The sequence below is a fragment of the Anomaloglossus baeobatrachus genome, chromosome 2, assembly GCF_048569485.1.
Source record: "Anomaloglossus baeobatrachus isolate aAnoBae1 chromosome 2, aAnoBae1.hap1, whole genome shotgun sequence".
Lineage (NCBI taxonomy): Eukaryota > Metazoa > Chordata > Amphibia > Anura > Aromobatidae > Anomaloglossus > Anomaloglossus baeobatrachus.
The window spans coordinates 605,884,040-605,902,963 of record NC_134354.1 but is presented as its reverse complement, the minus strand read 5'-3'; positions in this window follow the sequence as shown (position 1 = coordinate 605,902,963).

Here is an 18,924-nt window from a genome sequence, read left to right as displayed (position 1 = left end):
TCTATGGGGCTATTCATATGTCCATGTTTTAAATGAAAAACACATGGTGAGCTGTATTTTTTCTGGCAGCATGGATGACAAGGACCAGTACAAGTTATGGATTCATGAAAACACGCACAGCACATAGATGACATCAGTGCACAGTCTGTTTGCTGTATGTATTTAACATTACAAAGTATAGGAGAAGCTTTTTTAATCCGGCCTATGAATGTTTTTGTAACACTCATACCGATATCCCTGTGTTGTCTTGCCCCCCCTCCTGGTGGGGACTTCAGTTCTCTCACCTGTGTGTACAACTTGTGGTGGCTGCCCCATCTCCAAGCAATGTTGCCATCTTCCAGAGCCTGTGTACACTTTACAGGCTTCCTGGTTCTGCCTAAAGGGTGTGCATGTAGCCATGCACCTTTTCTTAAAGGGCCAGTGTACCCTTATTCAGAAGTGCCTCTCAGGTCAGTTGTGAGGTTGCAGGTATTTAAGGCACTTTTCCTTTAAGCGAGGTGCCTGAGCAATGAGTTAATTATGTTGCTAGTTCTCAGATCCCTAAGAGCTGCTGCTGTCGTCATTGTGCTGAGTGCTGCTGCTGACATTTATCTATACTTTAGTGCTGTGCCAGTTTGCTGATCTGCTGCTGCCACTAGCATGCACACCAGCTACCTACCACCTACCACGATACCTATCATTGCAAGTATCCACGCCGGTCACTGCTTCCATATCTACCCATCCATTATGGATGGATCCACTATTCTGTCTGCTACTAATGCCCTTCTAACTATGACTGTACTGTGTCTATAGCGCCAGCTGCTGGGGTACCACATATCCCCTGAGGGCTATCCTCTGCTGGCTGCTTGCCAGTTTGTGTGCCTCAGCCACCTTCTGTGGCGGTAGTGAAGACTCGGTGGCCGGTCCAGTTTGCTCCCCCAGGCAAGTGAGCTGTGCCTTTTATCCAGTGGATCCACTAATACAGTGCACACCCTGCGAGCATAACGGATTTTCAGAAATAATTGGATTAGAGGGGCCATATACAGTTTTTATATAGTAGCTGTCTACACTTTGTATCTGCACATTCTCAGTTGTATGTACAGATGAGTGGATCCGTTGAAGTTCGGTTCAGCGGTTTCATCTGGAGTTTAGATAAAGTTCACTTTAGTATCCGGACTTGACCTGAACCCCAAGGAAAGTCACTGATTGGACAGTTCAGCTCTCTGCCCACATACAGTCAACCATATATAGGACACTTCTGGAGGTGGGTGGTCAGGCTTTTTGCTTTTTTTTTTATACACACAACATCCAATCACGCTGTTGTTACCTCCAGTGAGAGCCCATCAAACACTGCAAGTGTCTCACACTGGGCCAAGCACTGAGCATACCCTTTACCCAAGTACAGTGATACTTACTCAAGTGGTTTGCATACGTAAAGCACCCGAACTCTGAACACAAACACTTTTTTTTTGTAAAGTCTGTGTTTGGTACGAACACCGAACCTCAGGTTCACTCATCTATAGTTGTTTGTCATTTTGTGGACTGCAGATGGCAGCTGAAAATCAGTCAATGGGTCTAGAAACTGTACCCAGTATTGTGAAGTAAAGCTGTTCTCCAATGTAAATCTGAGACAACCCATTTAAAGAAATTACAATTTCTGGTTTGGAAAAATGTTATTCACATGTACTATTAATGAAATCTAGGCAAATATGGGGGGTAGGCTGCCTTGGGGGTCTAACGGAGCAGAAAAGTCTCACTTTTTCTCTCTTTGGGGAATCCAACATATCTGTATGCTTCAGTAAATGGACTCAAATAGAGGCCATGTGACAATACAAAGGTACAGAAAATTGATCCGTGGTGTTTTCTAATTTAGTAAGATGTCTATTTCTCTTGGAGTAAATGTGTATTAAGCGGGCTTTACACACTACAACAAATCTAATGATGTGTCGGCGGGGTCACGTCGTAAGTGATGCACATCCGGCATCGTTAGTGTTTTTGTAGCATGTGACAGCTACGTGCGATTGCGATTGAACATAAAACCATTCATCGCATACACGTCATTCATTTCCTTAAAATTGCACGTCGGGTTGTTCAATGTTCCCGAGGTACCACACATCGCATTGTGTGACACCCCAGGAACGATGAACAGATCTTACCTGCGTCCCACGGCTCCTGCCGGCAATGCGGAAGGAAGGAGGTGGGCGGGATGTTTACGTCCTGCTCATCTCCGCCCCTCCGCTTCTATTGGCCGGCTGCTGCCTGACATCGCTGTGAAGCCGAACGTCCCTCCCACTCCAGGAAGTGGATGTTCGCCACCCACATCGAGGTCGTATGGAAGGTAAGTATGTGTGACGGCAAATAATCGTTTGTGCGACACGGTCAACAAATTGAACGTGCCGCACATATGATAGGGGTGGGTACGATCGCATACGATATCGCATGGGATATCGTAAGATGTAAAACAGGCTTTAGACTTTAATGAGATAGAGAAAATCCACAGATAAAAAAACAAAAATTCCTTTTCAGTGTGTTTCCACAGCAGAAACATATTTAAAAAAGAATGTAATACGTGCATGACTTTATCAATAAAGGTTGATCAAAGCTAGCCAAGGCCCCCTTCACACGTCCGAGAAAATCATGCACGTTTTTCACAGACGTGTTAAAGGTGCGTTTTGCCTTCCTTGTGCCGTGTTTATGGCACTACGTGTGGTCTTTGTATGTTATCCGTGATAACACATGGAGATTGTGAATTTTCTGCTCACCTGTCCCTGGCTTCGCTGTCCGTGGTGCTGATCTTCGGTCTCCGGTCCTGGCGACTCCCCGCTGCTGCTGCTTCCGCCAACAGTGGAGTGTATATGCAATGGGCATAATGAGCGGGGGTGGGAAGCAAGTGACAGCAGCGGCAGAGACAGTAGCACGGGAGAAGGGGAGTACAGAAATTTTTTTTTTACCAACACGTGTGTTTTCTCCGGTGTGTGTCACACGGATCACATCTGTGCAGTCCGTGTAGGGGCCGTGTGACACCCGTGATGCTGGAGAAAAATGTGCATGTCTACGTGTGGAGCACATGGGCACACGTATGCTTCACACAGACACACGATCCATAGCAAAACACGCACGTGTGCGCAGACCCATTGATTTTAATGGGTCTACGTGTGCCTGTGTCTCCGGCACATGAGGAAATGGACCAAACACGTACCGGAGACACGGACTTGTAAAGGGGGCCTTACTCAGTAAACAGGAGGTTTTATATCGAAGTTTTTATTTTATATTTATAAATCCTCATACCTAAAGGAGAGCAGAAAAAAGTGATAAACACATTAAAAAAGTTACTTAAAAACAAAACAAAAAACGCAATCAGCTTAAACTGCTTATTGGTGCAGAATACTGTAGAAAATCTGCAGCATCAAAAATGTAGCAAGGCCTGATCGTGGGAATGGTCATCTCTATGTAGATACACTCACAGCACGTGTTAATGCTCTTCATTTTAACTTACAGGGATTGTTTTATTTATTTGGAGGGGACATTAGTGATAAAAATCACTCAAAGATATTTATGTATCCTACCAGAAGTGTCACCTCATCTGTAAATGCAGGTAATTGTAAGCTTTATATTTCAAAGCACCATCTAGTGGTAAAAGAATATCAGTGCATTCATTTTCATTCTCAGCTGTGCAGAGATGACATAAAGAGGCTCATTTACAGTATATAACTAAAGCTGGCGTAGCATTACAGGTGCTCATGACTAGAGATGAGCGAACCGGTCCCGGTTCGGCTCGAGGCCGGTTCGCCGAACGGGGGTCCCGTTCGAGTTCGGCTCGTCGAACGTTCGACGAACCGAACTCGAACGTATAGGCTATAATGGGAGGCAATCACAAACACATAAAAATGCATTATAAATGTACACAAACAGTTAATAAACATTGCCATAACACTTACCGGTCCTCACGATCCCTTCTGCACTCTGTCTCCTGCCGCTATTCCATCCGATGATCGCTGAATCCTCCCGGTGACCTGCACTGCCAGCAGAGATGCAGGACCTATCGTGACGTCAAAATAGCCATGTGACCAGTCACGTGGCTATTATCTCATTGGCTACAGACTGGTCACATGACTATGACACATCATGTAGGACCTGCGAGTGCATCTCTCCGGTACACGGTGCACATATGTGTATCGCCGTGTACCGGCGACATGCTCTAGCACACGGTCGACTCCCCGTTCCGTTAGGGACCGGCTGACACAGCCGGTCATTAACGGAGATCACCGTTGCCATAGCAACGCAGTTAGCGGTGATGTCACCGCTAACCGCGGCTCCGAGAGCACCGTTGCTATGGTAACGCGTCTGTCAGCGTTACCGCTGTTATCGCTGACAGCCAGCACTGATCACTCACGGAGTGAAGGCTGCACGCTGCTTCCCGATTGTAGTGATGATTGTAGTGAGGATGGAGGTTCCCCAGCCCCAAGTGATGAGCTGGTGAATCTAATCCTTCCTCACTACAATCGTCACTACTACTACACTAGTGAGGATTGTAGTGAGGATGGAGGTTCCCCAGCCCCAAGTGATGAGCTGGTGAATCTCATCCTCACTACAATCGTCACTACTACTACACTAGAAAGAAAGAAGACAGAAGAGCAGGATCGTGGAGGGCTGACAGGGGGTAATAAACATGGAGTCTCTAATGTGTCTGTGTATTTATTTCTATTAAAGTATTTTTTCTCTGTGTGGTGTTTTTTTTTAACCCTTTATTGGAGATTCTTAATGGCCGGGTCAAACGTGCCTGACATTAAGAATCTCTGGCTTAATACTGGCTAGTAAAACAAAGCCAGTATTAACTCATGATTACCCAACAAGCCACCCGGCTCCAGGGCTGTTGGAAGAGTTGGATACAGCGCCAGATGATGGCGCTTCTATGAGAGCGCCATTTTCTGGGACGGCTGCGGACTGAAATCCGCAGCAGAGGCACCCAGAAACCTCGGGCTAACCTGTGCTGCGGATTCCAATCCCCAGCTGCCTAGTTGTACCCGGCTGGACACAAAAATGGGGCGAAGCCAACGTCATTTGTTTTTTAATTAATTCATGAAATAAGTGAAATAATTAAAAAAAAACGGGCTTCCCTATATTTTTGGTTCCCAGCCGGGTACAAATAGGCAACTGGGGGTTGGAGGTAGCCCGTGGCTGCCTGCTGTACCTGGCTAGCATACAAAAATATGGCGAAGCTCACGTCCTTTTTTTGTAGTTTTTTGGCAAAAAAAATAAAAAATGCTTCCCTGGATTTTCCATTGCCAGTGAAGGTAACACCAAGCAGTGGGGGTTAGCAGCCAGTAGCTGCTTGGATTACCCTTAGCTAGCAATACAAAAAATGCAGCGGGAGCCCATATATATTTTTTTTAATTATTTATTTAAATAACTAAAAATAAAATGGGCTTCCCTGTATTTTGATTGCTGGACATCACAGTGCTGTAAAAATAAATCTTTAAAAAAATGACATAGCGCTCCGCGGTATTTTTGATTCTCAGCGCAGATAAAGCAGACAGCTATGGGTTGCCACCCCCATCTGCCTGCCGTTACCTTGGTTGGCAATCAAAATACAGGGAAGCCCATTAATTTTTTCTATTTAAAAAATAGTTAAAAAAAAAATGACGTTGGGTCCCCCCATTTTTGATAGCCAGCTAGGGTAAAGCAGACGGCTGTAGCCTGAAAACCACAGCTGGCAGCTTTACCGTGGTTGGGGATCCAATGTGGAGGTCCCCTCAGGCTCTTTTTTATAATTATTTTATAAATATTAATAATTACACAATAAAAGTAGGGTCCCCCCAAATTGGATCACCAACCAAGGTAAAGCGGACAGCTGTGGTCTGGTATTCTCAGGGTGGAAAGGTCCATAGTTATTGGGCCTTCACAGCCTAAAAATAGCAGGCCGCAGGCACCCCAGACGTGGCGCATCCACTAGATGCGCCAATCCTGGCGCTTCACCCCAGCTCATCCCGTGCCCTGGTGCAGTGGCAAACGGGGTAATAAATCGGGTTGATACTAGCTGTAAAGTCACCTGAGATCAAGCCCAGCAGTTTGTGATGTCATGGCGTCTATTAGATACCCAACATCATAAACTGTCAGTACTAACAAAAACAAAAAATCGACAAAAGAAATTTATTTGAAAAAACAGTCCCCAAAACATTTCCTCTTTCACCAATTTATTGTAAGAAAAAAAATAAAGGGGTCCCACGACGACTCTGGACTGTCTAGAATATGGGGGGAGACACTCAGGGAACGTATCCCCCATTTTCTAGGAGTGCGGACCCTTCATGTGAGGAGTGTGGGTGCAATGAATCTGCACTCACTCTCCCCGGGTCCACAGCAGCAGAGTCCATGTCGTAATGGTTGCTACCAAAGCTGCAATGCCCTGCTCATGAGGTAAGGGCATGCCTAATCAGGAGAACTACCGTAGAGGAAGCTCTGCTCACTGGTATATAGGTGCTCAGAGGTAATAATAGATAAAATTAGTGAGTAACCTCGGCACTCTAAATCTCCCAGACTAAGTCAGTAAGTCACAACGGATAGTAATGCAAAATCACTCTTTATTGGTCCGTATTAAGAAAAACATTTTTTTCATAAGCATATATGTTTTTGTCCAAAACAAGTTACAAATGACGTTTCGGCCTGAGCCTTCGTCAGATTGGACTTATCTGCATGTAATCATGAAAAATGACAATAATCAGTATCACATAAGAGTGAGAGAACAATAACGTAAACTAGAACAATGTAGAGGTACAATTGGGATGCAGCAAAAAAATTGCAACACAGCAAGAAATTAAACACATGATACAAATGTCATAATACAGTACAAGGACAATATAGTAATGACAAATATGGGGTCAGAGTAGACTTAGACAGCTCTGGTACGAAAGAGATGTCAATCATAAAGTAACATGTGCAGTAGGTGTAGAGCTACAGTATGCATGGCAGAGCTAATGGGTAGACCGACCATAGAAAAAGAACAGAGAAAAAGTGGAGAAAAATTGGAGAAAAAAAATGGAGAAAAAGTGGAGAAAAAGTGGAGAAAAAGTGGAGAAAAAAAATGGAGAAAAAGTGGAGAAAAAGTGGAGAAAAAGTGGAGAAAAAAGTGGAGAAAAAGTGGAGAAAAAGTGGAGAAAAAGTGGAGAAAAAGTGGAGCATCCTTTGGTGCCTTTCATGTGGCACTAAGGGGTGCTTAGCTTTGTATTTAGCCAAAAAAATGGAAAAAAAAAATGACGTAGGGTTCCCCCTAGTTTTGTAGCCAGCTAGGGTAAAGCAGACGGCTGCAGCCTGCAGACCACAGCTGGCAACCTCACCTTGGATGGTAATCCAAAACTGAGGGCACCCCACGCTGTTATTTTAAATTAAATAAATAATTTAAAAAAAAAAAACACGTAGGGGTCCCCCAAAACTGGATCACCAGCCAAGGTAAAGCAGACAGCTGGGGCCTGATATTCTCAGACTAGGGAGGTCCATGGTTATTGGACTCTCCCCAGCCTAAAAATAGCAGGCCGCAGCCGCCCCAGAAGTGGCGCATCCATTAGATGCGCCAATCCTGGTGCTTCGCCCCAGCTCATCCCGCGCCCTGGTGCGGTAGCAAACGGGGTAATATATGGGGTTAATACCAGATGTGTAATGTCACCTGGCATCAAGCCCTGGGGTTGGTGAGGTCAGGCGTCTATCAGATACCCGACATCACCAACCCAGTCAGTAATAAAAAAAAATAGACGACAAACACATTTTTATTTGAAAAAACACTCCCCAAAACATTCCCTCTTTAACCAATTTATTAGATTGAAAAACAAATCCAGGTCTGCTGTAATCCAAGGGGTTGCCATGACGATCCACACTGTCCCAGTCAATGAAGAGCAGGATGTTCCCCATTGGCTGGGAGAGCAGTGCAGTGACCTGAGCTAACATCAATGGGTCAGCCCAGGTCACTGCAGGGGGGTGACAAGTGCTGCTGTCAGCGAGGTACATTACCTGCGCTGATCTCCAGCACTGCCGACAGCCCCTGTCACTGAGTTCAATGACCGGCGCCTTCCCCTCAAGTATCGCGAGAGGTCCGTGACGTCACCGCTAGTCAGTCTCGGGTCGGAAGCGAGAGGTGATGTGACAAGCGGGCGGCGTCCATGGACCATGGAGGAAAGTGACAGCGCTGAGGTCGGGATGGCGGGACTTCATCACCGCAGGTAAGCCGAGCGGGGGGGGGTTTGTGTGTGTGTGTGTGTGTATGTATGTGTACATGCCGCGGGCAGGAGGGGGCAGAGCGAGCTGAGCGGGAGAGTGTGGGCTTCCTGCACGTAACTAAGATAAACATCGGGTTACTAACCAAAGCGCTTTGCTGCCAGCGATGGCTCCTGCTCACTGTAGCTGTAAAAAGCCCTGCTTTTTGCTGCTAGAACCATTCTCGAACGTATCTAGAACTATCGAGCTTTTGCAAAAAGCTCGAGTTCTAGTTCGATCTCGAACAGCCCCAAAAATCACTCGAGCCCCGAACTGGAGAACCTCGAACCACGAACCGCGCTCAACTCTACTCATGACTAGGGCTGAGAAGATAAATTCACAGAGTTCGAGTTTAAATAGAATTTTCTGAAAGCCACAGTTTAACGCAAATTCAATTTGCAAAATGTTTTGTGCTTTTCGCAGGGGAAAAAAAAAATCTCAGTGCAATTTCACACATGCTGCAAACTTATTGAGCTTGCCAATGGCATCGAGCATGGCTTTGCCATAATGCCCTGCAGCAATCCGATGTAGCACATCTAATCAGGAGGCTTAGGGGCACTTTGCACACTGCGACATCGCAGGCCGATGCTGCGATGCCGAGTGCGATAGTGCCCGCCCCCGTCGCAGCAGCGATATGTGGTGATAGCTGGCGTAGAGAAAGTTATCGCTACGCCAGCTTCACACACACACTCACCTGCCGTGCGACGTCCCTGTGGCCGGCGACCCGCCTCCTTGTTAAGGGGGCGGGTCGTGCGGCGTCACTGCGACGTCACACGGCAGGCGGCCAATCAGAGCGGAGGGGCGGAGATGAGCAGGATGTCAACATCCTGCCCACCTCCTTCCTTCCGCATATCCTACGGAAGCCGCAGTGAGGCCGGTAGGAGACGTTCCTCGCTCCTGCGACTTCACACACAGCGATGTGTGCAGCCGCAGGAGCGAGGAACAACATCGGACCGTCGCGTCAGCGTAATCATGGATTACGCCGACGCTGCACCGATGATACGATTACGACGCTTTTGCGCTCGTTAATCGTATCATCCAGCCTTTACACACTGCGATGTCGCATGCGATGCCGGAAGTGCGTCATTTTCAATTTGACCCCACCGACATCGCACCTGCGATGTCGCAGTGTGCAAAGTGCCCCTTACAGTCAGTTTAAATATTAGAGGCCGGCCGTCATTTTATGCATGTCCTGTATAAGGATAGAAGTGTAGGAATAGATAAAGGCCTACTGCAATTATGGTGTACTACTTCAGTGCTGATGTGCCATATTGTAAAAGGGAGCAATAGTCTCAGTCTGTGAATACAAATCCAAGATTCCATAAATAAAAAGAGAACTCTTGTAATGTCGCATCATCACCACTCAGGGTGGGGCTGTAAATGCATATATCTGTGATACAAAGCTGCAATAATGCCTTATTAGCTACTTTTGCACAATTTTTTTTCCCACAGCGATAGCAAGCAATGGTAGTGTTCAACTACAGAATTAGGCTGCTTTCACACTACTTTTTTTAACATGCGTCCTGAACGTTTTTTTAATGCAAAAAACGGATCCAGTGCAAATGCGTTTTCATTTCAATGCATTTGCAATGGACTTGCATCAACATGCGTTCACCTGCGTTTGCGTGCGGTATACAGAGGATCCAGCAACTTGCAGTTTTTTAACATTTTTCAAAACACTATTTGTAGCGTTTTTGAGCTGCATCCAAATACTGCAAGTCGCTGGATCCTGACTAAACAGCATGCAAACGCATGTGAACAGTGGTATGCTGATAAACAGGATCCTGTTTGGCCAGAAACCAGCCTGGCGTGATCACAGTCTCACTCTCTGCTCTCTGCAGTCTCACTCACTGCAGTCTCACTCTCTGCAGTCTCTTTCTCTGCTCTCTGCAGTCTCACTCTCTGCAGTCTCTTTCTCTGCTCTCTGCAGTCTCACTCTCTGCAGTCTCACTCCCTGCAGTCTCACTCCCTGCAGTCTCCTCTTCTCTCCTCCTCTTCTCTCTCTTATTCTCTCTTATTGTCTCTCCTCTCTCTTTTGCCCCCAGCTGCGTCTGAATTTCCAGTCTATCATGTTCAGTTCCCCTCACTCCCGATCGCATGACTCTAATGCCCGCCCATAGACTTCAAGTGACAGGAACCTGTAAAATAACACATGCGTTTGCATGCGTTTCTCTTTGCAAAAACAAGATCCGCTTTTGCAGCAAAAAAACGTTCATGAGGCATGTTAAAAAAACGTAGTGTGAAAGCAGCCTGTTACATTCTGAATTCAAGAGTTGCTTCTGTTTGTAAGTGAAAATGCGATCCATTAGTTTTGAAAGCAGCAATTATTTTTTAGAAAGGGAGATGTCCCAATCGTTAAACTTAAATGAAACCTGTCAGGTCCAATATGCACCCAGAAGCACGTGCAATTCTGGGTGCATATTGTTAATCCCTGCCTAACTGTCCCAGGCGATAGTAGCATAGATAAAGAGATCTTTAGAAAAAGTATTTCTAAAGATTTTTTATCGTATGCAAATGAGCGAGCAGATTAGTGCCCTGGGTGTTGCTTCCCTTGCTAGTCGGCGCCATTAGCATGTTAGTGTAGCACCCCTGCGGTACCAGGTGCCACAAATGTAACAAGTGGAAAACCCGGAATACCCATGCCAGCTGGTGCAACAGCATCTTCAGGCCACATACACAACCCCAACACCATGCTGGGAGACTGCCTAGTAACAGGAAAAGGGGAAAGCACTGACTGGATAGCAGCCACCCAACCTGTAGGGAGAGACCCAACAAGGGGGAGGGGTGAGTGGTCAGTTGGGAAGCTGGCAGGAAGTAGTGAGTAGTCGGGGGTAGTAGTCAGTCTAGTGAGGAAGTGAATGAGAGAGAAGTGAAGTACAGAAGTTGTGAAGAGAAAAGAGTGGAAAGTACAAAAACTGACCTGAAGAACCACCGGAGTGCTGTAAAAGGAGTGAGGGACTGTGGAGAATGGAACCAGGACTCCTGTGGGTTACCTGTAGAAGTGCAAATCTTCAGGAACCAAGGGAGGTTTGTGGAAGTCTGGAACCAAGGCTCACAGGACTCAGCACAAGGTGGGGGACAGACCCTAGAACAGTGGGACACTTTATGGTCAGCTGTTAACTCTGCGGGGTGAGAAGATCTCCAGGGTCCATCGCCAACCAAACAAGCCCAAAGCACAAGCAGCAAAGAGGGGACCAGTGACTGAACCCCTTAAATAGTCCAGGCTACCTGCATTAGGGTCTAGGCTAAAGAAAGGGGACTTCCAAGTAGCTCCAGGCCATGGGAGTCCAACCACAATGAGTTTGCATGGAGGACAGCCAACCCAAGTCACAGCTGGCACGGAGAACAAGGGGAGCGGGTACACCTGGAACCGGCACCCGCTGGTTCAAGTACCAAAGTAAACAAGGCAAGTTGAAACTGCAATACTGGTGGGGACTTTTTCCTTAATGGCCATCCACTTACACAGATGGTTCCCCACTACTACCCCCATCATTCACTGGTGGGGCCTGTCCCTGTTTGCGGAGGGCCCCAAACATCCAGGCTGCATCCCTCCACCAGCCCCAGAAGAAACCTTCAGCGGTGGCCCCAAATAACTGGCTGCACACCGCAAGTGGCGTAGTCGAGAACGATTATTATTTTCTTTTATTTTTCCCAGTCTCTTTTATTTTACCAAAAAAACCCTTTCTTTTCTGAGGGACGGCACCCCAAGGGCCGTAGTACCGGTCTGCGACCACTACTGACCCCACTGCACACTACAAGCCCGAAACCGAGTACTCCACAGCCCTGGGGCGTCACATTAGCATGCCCCTGTATATGTACGAACATGCTAATGAATGCGCAAAGTCAGAGGATGATCTCACTTACCTCTCTGCTGCCATCGACACCAAACGCTAGATTTCGGCTCAGTGAGTGATCCTGGACTTTCGGTGCGAACTACATCAGTTTGAAGCCAGGACGCGTACACCCAGCTTCATAGTGCGCATGACCCCGAAGTTTTGGTCATGCGCACTATGAAGCTGGGTGTAAGCTGAAATACAGCGTCGGGCGGAAATGGTTGCGGAGAGGAGAGTGAGATCATCCTCTGACACTGCTCATTCATTAGAATGTTAGCACGCCCACAGTGATGTACTAACATGCTAATGGGGCTGACTAGCAAGGGAAGAAAAGCCCTTGGGACTAGTTCCCAAGCTTTTTCTAAAGATCTATTTATCTATGCTACCAGATGCAGAGACGGTTAGGCAGGGATTAGTAATATGCACCCAGAACAGCTCATGGCTCTGGGTGCATATTGGACCTGACTGGTTCCCTTTAAATAAAGTGTTCACTCACCAACGAGAGCACTTTGTTTAAAATGTTTGAGTCCTCTTCATGACTCAAATATTCCAACATTAGAGAAGTTCACATAACACCTGAATATAGATGCCAGTTACAAGTGTTTGGGGATTTTTTGGTGTTTGCATTTATTTTCTTTCACTTACAGATTAATAATGAGAGGTGTCTCAGAGATGCCTGCCATGATTAATCTAGAACTTAGTGGCTGCTATGGCTGCCATTAACTCCTTATTACCCTGTTTGCAATCGGGTTAAGTCGGATATCTAATGGATGCGGCAATTCCCGGCAGCTGCTAGCTGATATTTTTAGGCTGGGGGGCTCCCAAAAATGTGAGTCTCCCCAGCCTGAGAATACCAGCCCGCACCTGTGAGGATTTATCTTGGCTGGGTATCAAAATTGGGAGGGACCATGTAGCGCCCCTTAAGCCACCAGGAGCTACAAGGTACTGCATCTTTTCCAGGATGCAGGTCATACCCCCAGGTTCCCAGAAGACCAGTGCCAGTAACAGCAAAACACATTATAATCCCTGCTTTTTTCCCCCCATTCCCAAAGACTGGTGACGGGTTAGGGTTGGACCCAGTGGATGGCCACCTAGGGGTGGAGTCGATCCAGTCCACTAGATGACAACCTGGTGGGAGGGGTAATACAGTCAGTCAGTTAGAGTTAGTAAGTCAGAGAGAGAGTGTTACGTCACCGCCGGAGTCTGCTCCAGCGACTTCTGCTCCGATCACCAGGCGACGCCGTGTTCCTGCCATGGATGGTGCTGGTAATGAGAGAGGAGTTGATGCAAGCGGCACCAGTGGGTGCAGGCTCCGATCATTCACTGGGCTGGGTTATCTTGGGATCTGCAGTACCGCTGACTGACTGTGGGTGGCATGTGTCTTCCAGCTGAAGTTGCCAGCGTTCAGCTACAACCAATGGGAAGACACCACACCCTTCTTATTCCCCCTCCTGTCACATGACCACTGCCAGAGATAGTTCTGATTTCCTGGCTCCTGGTCCGCCCTATTCTGTTTTGTGATTCCTGTGTGCTGACTTCTGCATGTTTGCTGACTACCCTTCTGCCTGCTGTTTTTGTACCTCGCTGCCCGATCTGGATTTGACCTCTGCTCCGTTTTCTGATTATTTCCTTGCCTGCCGATTCTGTCCATGTTCTGCTATTCCTGGTTTGACCCTGCCTGACGACTACTCTCATCGGACTGCAGCCTTCACAGGTAGTGATCGCCAGGACCCTGTGTAATTCCAAATCCCTGTCTAGGGGTTAAAGGGTTTCAGGGTTCTGGGGGTCCTGCTTGGTGAGTGGCTTTCCTCTAGTCTGTCCATTACATCCCCCCTGAGTCTGTTGATCCAGGCAGGCATTACAGAGAGAAGTTGGACGTGAGCACTGAAAGGAGAGTGTAACAGGGCCCAGGCGTGTGGTTTCCAGTGGAGTATGGTGGAGTACTCCCGGAATCATAGCACCAACGGGGTACAGAAGCCTAGGTCAGGCAAATGCTCCAGGCAGACATGATAAAATCTGCACATTGAGGGGACCATCCAGGACCTCACTGACCGTAAAGTTCGGGACACAGTAACAATGGGAGAACCAGGTAACAGGATCAGAGAAACCAACCCCACAGGGTTCAAGCTACCTGTCATACGAACTGAGACTGAGGGATTACCAGGAGGGGACCCCCTGACGCTCCAAGCCATGTAGACTGTGAGCCTTCGTGGGCAGGTACCTCTATCCTCCTGTACCTGTCTGTGTCTTGTATTGTTTATGATTATTGTACTTGTCCCTATTATGTATACCCCTTTCACATGTAAAGCGCCATGGAATTGATGCCGCTATAATAATAAATAATAATAATAATAATAATAATGATAATAATGGGGACCCACCAACCAGAGACAGGTGCAGGGGAAAGAAGTCACCAGGTCACCACACTGGCACTGGGACTAAGGGGAACAGCGGTCAAAACCAGCCTTCCTCAGGTTACCAGCTACCAGCATACTGTGACCAAAGGAACCAGTTACACTGCAATCCCTTGAGTGGCCTACCTTCTTTCCGTGCATAACAACATAATCTATCCCCTGGGGCCTGGCTCTACTGGCAGAGGATCCAGCATCCAGGCTGCCACTAACACCAGCCCCAGTAGTAAGAACTGTGCAGCAGCGGCTCCACTAAATAGCCGCAACCCGCAATTGGCGTCACGACAAAAACTTTTATTTCATCTCCCCTGTAAATATTCCCTCTTTTAAAAGCGACTCCAGGTTCACGGAACCAGGCAATGGCAACCCAGTAACATCTCCCAAGCAATACATCGCCCAAGACCCCAAGCACCCCATAGCCCTGGGGTGAAACAGCCGCACAACGTTTTTTTTAATTATTTATTTTACTGTACAATATAGACTCCCCCACCGGTGCCTGTGATTGGTTGCAGTGAGAGAGATGTCACTCAGCTTGGGTCGGATCTGACTGTAACCAATCACAGGAAGAAGAAGTGAATATGTAATGAGGCTAATGAGAGGGTTCAATGAATATGTGATGAGGCTAATGAGCAGGTAGGGAAGAAGATAGGCCTTGGGAGCAGTGTGACAGCCGCGCCGTGCCATGATCGGTGAGTATGAACTTGACAGAGAGACAGAGAGAGAGAGAGAGAATAAGTGGCATAATACTGTGACATTCTTATTCCCAGAAACCATATGTGAGCTCTTAAATGCATGTAGTCATATTCTCCAGGCTCTTCCCATTCAGTTTCATCACTTTCCTATCCATGTCAGCATTTTCCTCAGGCCCCCAGACCTCTCTATGGGGTCCAGCAGAAAATTGCTTTCCCATTGACTTGCATTGTACTTGCCATTTGTAACGAATCCATATTACAAAGTACTCATTATGAGTGTAGCGATTACGAATATTACGGTACTCGCTCATCTCTCATCATAACAGGTTGCTGCTAGCAGCTGCAATACTTCAAGTAGTTGTGGCAGAAACTGTCCTGGCTTGCTAGTGCCAAATGCAAGTAACAATTTGCCTCCCTGGCATTCACTGGCAATCATATTAGCAGCAAGGAAGCAGGGTGCGTAATGGATATATGTTTTACTGCTCATCAAGATGTACAACACTGAAGCTATCCTCTTGTGATCATTTTCCTGGTAACCAATTTGCACCTGCAAGTAGTGCATTCTTGTTATCATCATCCTCACTCTTTTTCCATACTTCCTTCTCTACCTCCATAGCATTTTCAGTTTTCATTTTGTGTTGCCATGTAACATGTATTCAATTTTGCAAATTGTACTCCATTGTATCCAAATTTACTACAATTGATGCCAGACCACCTGAACTCATAGTATCATAGTATCATAGTTTTTAAGGTTGAAGGGAGACTCTAAGTCCATCTAGTTCAACCCGTAGCCTAACATGTTGATCCAGAGGAAGGCAAAAAAAACCCCAATGTGGCAAACAAGTTCCAATGGGGAAAAAATTTCCTTCCTGACTCCACATCCGGCAATCAGACTAGTTCCCTGGATCAATACCCTGTCATAAAATCTAATATACATAACTGGTAATATTAAATTTTTCAAGAAAGGCATCCAGGCTCTGCTTAAATGTTAGTAGTGAATCACTCATTACAACATCATGCGGCAGAGAGTTCCATAGTCTCACTGCTCGTACAGTAAAGAATCCTCGTCTGTGATTATGATTAAACCTTCTTTCCTCAAGACGTAGCGGATGCCCCCATGTTCCAGTCGCAGGCCTAGGTGTAAAAAGATCTTTGGAAAGGTCTCTGTACTGTCCCCTCATATATTTATACATTGTGATTAGATCCCCCCTAAGCCTTCGTTTTTCCAAACTAAATAACCCCAAGTTTAATAACCTGTCTTGGTATTGCAGCCCACCCATTCCTCTAATAATCTTGGTGGCTCTTCTCTGCACCCTCTCCAGTTCAGCTATGTCCTTCTTATATATCGGTGACCAGAATTGTACACAGTATTCTAAGTGCGGTCGCACTAGTGACTTGTACAGAAGTAGAACTATATTTTTTTCATGAACACTTATACCTCTTTTAATACATCCCATTATTTTATTAGCCCTGGCAGCAGTTGCCTGACACTGTCCACTAAAGTGAAGTTTACCATCCACCCATACACCCAAGTCTTTTTCTGTGTCTGTTTTACCCAGTGTTCTACAATTAAGTACATAATCATAAATGTTATTTCCTCTACCCAAGTGCATGACCTTACATTTATCTACATTAAACTTCAATTGCCACTTCTCAGCCCAATCCTCCAATTTACATAAATCTCCCTGTAATATAAAATTATCCTCCTCTGTATTGATTACCCTGCAGAGTTTAGTATCATCTGCAAATATTGAAATTCTACTCTGCATGCCCCCAACAAGGTCATTTATAAATATGTTGAAAAGAAGCGGGCCCAATACTGACCCCTGTGGTACCCCACTATGAACTGAGACCCAGTCCGAGTACGTACCATTAATAACCACCCTTTGTTTCCTATCACTGAGCCAGTTTTTAACCCAGTTACAGATATTTTCCCCTATCCCCATTATTCTCATTTTATGTACCAACCTTTTGTGTGGCACCGTATCAAAAGCTTTTGAAAAGTCCATATACACAACATCCACTGCATTTCCCTGGTCCAGGCTTGAACTTACCTCTTCATAGAAGCTGATCAAATTAGTTTGACAGGATTGATCCCTCATAAACCCATGTTGATACTCTGTCATAAGGTTATTTTTCTTGAGATACTCCAGTATAGCATCTCTCAAGAAACCCTCAAGGATTTTACCAACCGTAGAGGTTAAACTTACCGGCCTATAATTTCCCGGCTCAGTTTTTGTCCCCTTTTTGAATATTGGCACCACATTTGCTATGCGCCAGTCCTGCGGTACTGACCCTGTTATTAAGGAATCTGGGAAGATTAAAAATAATGGTCTATCTATCACAGAACTCAATTCCTGTAGTACTCTGGGGTGTATGCCATCCGGGCCCGGAGATTTGTCAACCTTAGTGATTTCGAGGCGGCGGCGTACTTCCTGCTGGGTTAAACAGGTAATATTCAAGGATGAATTTATGGTATCACTGGTCATGTCATCTGCCATGGCATTTTCTTGTATAAAAACCGTAGAAAAAAAGTCATTCAGCAGGTTGGCTTTACCCTCATCCCCTTCCACCATTTCACCAAGACTATTTTTAAGGGGGCCAACACTATCGCTTTTCAGTTTTTTACTGTTTATGTAGTTAAAGAATATTTTAGGATTATTTTTACTTTCTCTCGCAATGAGTCTCTCTGTCTCAAACTTAGCTAACTTAATTTGCTTTTTACATATTTTATTTAATTTTCTATAATTATATAATGCCTCATCACTACCTACCCTCTTTAATTCTTTTAAGGCTTTCTGTTTTTCTTTTATTGCTTCCCTTACAGCTCTATTTAGCCATAGGGGTTTCCTCCTATTTCTAGCATGTTTGTTCCCATAGGGTATATTTTCTGCACAAGCCCTATTCAGGATGCTCATAAAAGTCTCCCATTTGCTTTGTGTACTTTTATTACTTAGTACATCATCCCAGTTTATTGCACTAAGATCATCTCTCAACCGTTTGAAATTTGCTTTCCTGAAGTTTAGTGTCCTTGTAGCCCCTCTACTAGACATCTTACTAAAGAATACATGAAAACTTATTATTTTGTGATCACTATTCCCCAAGTAACCCCCAACTTGTATATTTGATATGCGGTCTGGCCTATTGGTTAGTACAAGGTCTAGTAGTGCTCCCCCTCTTGTGGGGTCCTGTACCATTTGTGAAAGGTAATTATCTTTCATTGTTATCAAAAATCTATTTCCTTTGCTGGAACTGCAAGTTTCTGTTCCCCAATTTATATCAGGATAGTTAAAGTCCCCCATAATAATTACCTCTCCGAGACTCGCTGCTTTATCAATTTGCTTTATGAGGAGATTCTCTACCTCTTCCTTAATATTCGGCGTCTTATAACACACCCCTATCAGTATTTTATTATTCATTCTCCCCCCCCTTATCTCCACCCATAGGGACTCTACATTCTCAGTACCCTCACATATGTTGTCACGCAGGATGGGTTTTAAGGATGATTTTACATATAGACACACACCTCCCCCTCGCTTATTTGTACGGTCATTCCTGAATAGGCTATAACCCTGTAAATTAACAGCCCAGTCATAAATTAACAGCCCAGCCCAGAACTGTATTGCCTATTGAAAAAGAATTGCGTGTGCTCAAGCTCAACGGATGATACCTAGTTTTACATAGTCTACCATTACTTATTGTACCCAAAAAGCTGTCCCTGCCAGGTTTGGGGAAAAACTGCAACTTTATTAACCAACATTTATCTTA